The following is a 6413-nucleotide window of genomic DNA, read 5'->3' on the forward strand; positions in this document are numbered from 1 at the left end:
TCTATGTTGTACTTTCCTAAGCTTGAAAACGATAACATGAATCAAATAAGTTATTTCCCTATTTTAAGAAGTTAACGTTGATGTTAAGGAGGTACCGACATTTTTGACTAAAATAGATTTGGCTCTTTTAGTTTTCATAATATTTTGACAAAATATTTACTTTGACCTGTTGACAAAAATTTTAAAAAATCAAGAAAATTAAACAATTTACCGGAGTAATTTCATTGGATATATAACATTTTGACAAACATTAATTTTGATTATTGAGAACCTTGATACTATGAGATTAAAACTTTCAGTGGATCTTTAAACAGTTATCTCTCTTAGATGTTATGTACCACCTTAAAAGACCGTTGGATGTATATTATTGAATGATGTCAGTTTATAACAGTAAAAATAGCTTTATTCGGCCTTTGAAAAAAAAGGTGCATGCAAGGATTATTCTTCTTCTATGATCTATATCGAAACATGAAATCTTACACTTGATGTTTTAGAAAAAATAATATATTTAAAAAATGACGATGAGACATCCAAAGCATGTACAACAATTACGACAATTTTTTTTGGGGGGGTTCTTTTTACATCATGTTCATGTTATACAATACAGAAAAAACTTGTTATTGATTTTTTGTAAAAATATGTTTAAATTTAACACTATTAAATATGCACGATATTGAAACTAATTGAAACGAATTGATATCATACCGCTACCAGGGTCAGCCGATAGAATATTTTGGTTGCAAGTGTTGTGATCTCATATCCTTTGAAAGGGTTTAGTAATTAGTTCAGTTGTTTATAATTTCAACGACATGAGTGCATTTTGTTGACACAAAAACTGTTCTAAATAAGCAATTTAAAAGAACAACTGACATGTACAAACAAATATTAAACTGTCGCCTCACTAACAAGTTATCCAAACGCTTAAGTCCATGTCTAAAATCTCCAGTGATGTTATTTGCAGATCTTAAATAGCAGATTAATTGTCGGATATGTTATTTACCGATTTTAACATCAAATCTATACGATTTTCTCAGTTTTAATTTTTTTTTATTGATTTGTATCTTTGTGTCAATGATAAATTTATGTAAGGTGGATTAAGGGGGGGGTCTTAGTTAATAGCTATAGAATTTCTTAATAGATTGTCAAAAATGTTGCTTTATATTAAAATAGGTAAATTCACAACACTTTTTATTATAAAAAATACTTTATCTGAGTTATCTCCCCTTAGAAGGCAAAGTTGAAAAAAAATGAATCAAACAAAGTATTGTGTTTTTAAGAAAAAAACCGCCGTAAATATGATCAAACAAATAGTTTCCTAAATTCATATGGACAGTTTTGCATATTAATTACAGACTACTCTTAAAATTTGCACATTTCATTAAAGATCTAGACCAATTGCCATCTCCTTCTTCAAAATTCAAGGTGGAGGAAGACACCCTAACCAACTCAATTGATTTATGAGATCTGAATATCGCTTTACTTCTGTTGCTTCTAATTCAGAACTTTTAAATGGAAGCAACTCCTAAATTATTGTGAAACAAACTGTTCAAACATTATGGGCAAGGAATATTTTGCTGCACGGAATTTGAAGAAATAACAGCATGATATTAATTTGTATTATGTGATAGCCTTTATGGCAATCTTATGTTAATCATGAATGCGTAATACACATTTGAAGTAAGCAAAGTTTTTAGATTGGAATCATGAACTATACGTCATGCTCTATGTGGTTTAGTTGTCTCCCCAAAGTTATAACCAGTCCGAAAGTAAGCACTTCTGTGTTGAAATGAATTATCATTGATATGGTCATAATTATAAATCCTCTGTTTGCAAAAGTTTGATTTTTTCGAAATACATGTTGTACTAAGGATGTTTTACACCAGGAGTATATTAATTTAAACTAGTACTTTATTTGACTCTTTAAAATGTGATTCGAGCGTGACTGATGAGTATGTTATAGGCGAAACGCGCATCCGGCGTACAAAATTTCAATCCCCGTATCTATGACGAGTATATTTGGTTAAGGCATTGATACAACAGTTTAACCTCTTAACCTGTAGTCTCCTTTATATAACAATTCTGAAGAAAAGTCAGTAATCGGAAAGTTCTAGCACATACATTTATTGTTGTCCAATCTTTGGTGCAAGATTGTATGTTTCAGTGTCATTGTAAAATCAGATTTGTGCAAGTCGTAAACATTTGTAGAAATTTATTGTAGGTCTTGGAAATTCGGTGTATTATACTTTCTTTTAAAACAATTTAAATGCCCTTTCAAAAAAATAAAAATACAATATCAGTAAGGGCTGTTCATTTTAAATTTCAATCGCTTAGTAGACCATCGAGAGCATTTCATCCATCGACGAACAAAATAAGTTATTTTCTAGATCATAAACTTTACAATTTTAATGACCTTTCAAACATACAATATAATTGAGGGCTGTTAATTCTGAATAATTAGTTTATTGTCATTCAATATATCATCGATTGCATTTAAGCATCAATAAACAAAAAAAGTTATTTTTCAGATCATAAACTTAACAGTTTTAATGTCCTTGCAAACATACAATAGCATTAGGGGATGTTAATTTTAGATAATCAGTTTTATTATTGTCTTTCAAAATAATAAGTTGATTTCTGAAAGATAAACTTACATTTATGTCCAATAAGAAAAAAAACGATCGTATTCAAAACAGCTAAGCATTTTGTGAACCAACTCGAAAAGTTAATACTGTATTGAGCTGAAATGTCTTAAACAAAATAAAAACAGGCCGGTTCTCGCATCAGTGAGAATATTAGTTAAACCTAAAAAAAAAATAAGATATCTTTAGATGTTTATCTCAATTTACAAATAAGATGATTTTCTTTTACTAAGCAATTTTCTAATTAACATTTTTTTTTATTTATTGTCATAAGAAAATCATTAGTTGCCTCGAATAGTTTTCATGAAACACAAATGAGTGTTTTGGCTATATCAATATACGGAGAGTTGTCTCATTGGCACTCATACCACATATTAGTTATATTATAGCAGATCAAATATATCTCAAATCAATAAGCATTCGCAATTTCCGACAAGTAGTATATTATCAACATTTGTGTTGTTTGAATTTTGAATGAATTATTTATTTTTGTAGTCGTAAAAAAATGGTTCAGATCCGACTGATGATATAACTTTTCCAAATTGTTAGTGCACACTGTATTTCATATTTCAGATTGATCCATATGTTTAAGAAGTGGATAATTAAAATATCGACAGAACGTACTGTTGAACATGTTAGAGCTGATCAATGTTTGTCATTCTTCTTGCAATAAAATAAAACAGTTCTAAAAACTCTTGGTATCTTTATAAAAATTAATTGCCATCGTTGGTAAACCTTTCTTATTTTCGGAAGGGATTCTCTTAATCAAAGTAAACATTGATTCTCTTAAACTGACATCAACAAGGTTTTGATTTTATCACCTACATAAATGTTACGTATCGATGACATGTTTTCAAACTGAAAACCAGCTTTGAAATAGGAAACAACTACTTCTATTGTTGACATATTTCTTTTGTTTATATGGGGCATATACTTCACATAAGTCTTCTACTGAACATTGAAAAAGCTAGCATAATCATTTTACTTCACATTCAGCTTTATTTAGGATTAAATTTTATGATTATTCAGATATATCAGAGGATGAATTTGACTTTGATGAAATTTCAAATCAATCTTCTTCTAAAAAATTGCCTTGTGATGGTGTTTATAATGTGACCTCAGAAGAACAAGAACTAAAGACTGATTAGGACTCAATTGCGTCCACAGAGGATTTTAGAGTTACAACATGTAAAACTCCAGAGAAACTTTCTGACGATGAGTTGACCGGTTAACAAAATAATTTAGGACTTATTGCTGAAGAGTTGGAGTCTGAAACTCCTCTTGATACAAACTGTATAGTTGTTAGTGACAGTGAAGATGACAATTCTTCTCCAGAAGCTTCGCATGCTACGGTGGTAGACACAACTATAACCAACAGTGATTGGAGTATGCAGACAACCAGAAACAACACTGTCTCCTATTCAACAAGAGTAGATCCAGAAACAATAGACTTATAAGTGTTAACTGAAGAAAGAAAAAATGCTTTCGACACGGCTTCCTTGGCCTCATTTTTAGACTTATACCTCGAATTTGACATTAGCGGTCATCTCAGTACCAGAATCTATGACAAATGAGACGATTTTAATTTTAGAATTATCAGTTTCCCCCACCTTAGTAGCAACTTCACCTGCATATGGGATATACATTTCCCAACTCATTCGGTATTCAAGAGCGTGCAGCTGCTACTCATACTTTGTAAAACGTCACCAGTGTCTGAGCAGAATGTTGATGAACCAAGGGTATGCCAAAGAACGTCTCGTCCTTTTTCTAGAAAAGTTCATCGGAAGATACCAATACCTTGTTGGTAAATTTAAGAGATAACTGTATGGTATTTGAAGCTTTAAAGACGTCCATCGGTAGATTTACTGTCGCAAATTTAGTTTACCTGGCGACGCGGAGCGGAGACAGGTAAACGGGTATTTTCGACAGTAAAACTACCGATGGACGTCCTTAAAGCTTCAAATACAATACAGTTATCTCTATTCTAATGCAAAAGAAGTTCATAATTAAATTTCAATCAGTATATCAGTGTAAAATATTCATTAAAGAAAATTCCGCGAAAAGGTGTTATCTTCTTTGGTCTCTACACTAGGTGACGTCATAGGTATGCTTCCAGCGTCAAACATAAACCCCGGGCATTTTCTGGCTTCTGTGCCGCTTCAGAATGTAATTAAGTTTGATAAAAAGAAGATTTTTAGTTGCAACATGTGAGTTTGTTTGCTTATAATGGTAGAAATTACATGTCAATACATTCAGCAATTCAAAACGTCGGCTTCCTTAGTCACAGACAAGGAGATAGAGAATTCTATCGTAACTGTCATCCAATCAGAATCATTGATACAAAATAATTGCATAAGAAATTCCGTTCTAACTTCACAAATAATACACGATGGTCTTGAATTATAGATTCTAGGTACTGACGTTGTTTGTCATCTAAATAACTTGTTGTAGTATTCTTGTATGTGTCTTTGTAATTGATTACTGTTACTGTTTAGGCTATTTTTAACAGTATCCATTTGACGTGGCTCGATACGTGTACTTCCCGTCCTTGTGTTGTTGTACTATGGTATTTTTTTGTATTCTTGTCTCTCGTATTTACTAATGTGCTTTGTCTATTTGCCTTTTTGTTTGTCTTTGTTGCCATATTTGCTTGTTCTTGTAGTATTCATTTGACGTGGCTCGGTACTTGTAAATCCTGTCATTGTGTTGTTGTGCTATGGTAAATTATTTTATTCTTTTCTTTCGTTTTTGCTAACGTGCTTTATCTTAATCATTTTTTGTTTGTCTTTGTTGACATATTTGCTCGTGGTTTTGTAGTGATTAAGATTATAACACGGTGTTGACTGCTGTATCCATGTTTTTGACATTTTTACCTATCATGTCTGTTTATTTTGTTCACACATCTTTGTCAATATAATGGAGTTTTATGCGACTGTCATACAAGTGAGAGGTTTAGCTCTCTATAAAACCAGGTTAAATCCACCATTTTCTACATAAGAAAATGCCTGTACCAAGTCAGGATTATGACAGTTGTTATTCATTCGTTTGATGTGTTTGATTTTGCCATATGTTTAGGGACTTCCCGTTTGGAATTTTCCTCGGAGTTATGTATTTTTGCTATTTTACTTTTTAGAACAACACATAGAAAAGATGGTCTTTCATTGAAACGTTACCTGCTTCTTAAATATGTTGTTTTCATAAATAACTAAAGGAGGGATGTACAGTAGTTCATGTACTTTATAAGAAACGAATGCCTGATTTTTTTTTTATTTTGAATAAAATTAAGAAACTGTTTTTGTTAATCATTTGGTTAACATTGGTCACATTTCTTGAAAATAACAATAATGTAATAAATTGTTTTATTGAAACACAGCAATACAAAGCAATATATATCATGTAACGTACTATTGGTTCAAGTACGAATAGATGTTTCTTTTTTGCGTGTGTTTGTCTAGATAAAACAGACGTTCTACTTTTGCTAAAAAAAATCATTATATTTTTAGCTTAGAGCATCTTGGTGATCGAGATTCACCAATTATGGTCAAAGAGATCTGCAACTTACAATCGATAAATAAAGTCAACAGTAGTATACCGCTGTTCGAAATTCATAAATCGATTAAGAAAAAACCGAATCCGGGTTACAAACAAAAACTGAGGGAAACACATAAAAAATAGAACTACGACACAACAGAAACACAACATTAAAATGTAACACACAAAAACGAACTATAATATAACAATGGCCATTTTCCTGACTTGGTACATGACATTTAA

Source organism: Mytilus trossulus, chromosome 13 (assembly GCF_036588685.1).
Source record: "Mytilus trossulus isolate FHL-02 chromosome 13, PNRI_Mtr1.1.1.hap1, whole genome shotgun sequence".
In the NCBI taxonomy this organism is placed as follows: domain Eukaryota; kingdom Metazoa; phylum Mollusca; class Bivalvia; order Mytilida; family Mytilidae; genus Mytilus; species Mytilus trossulus.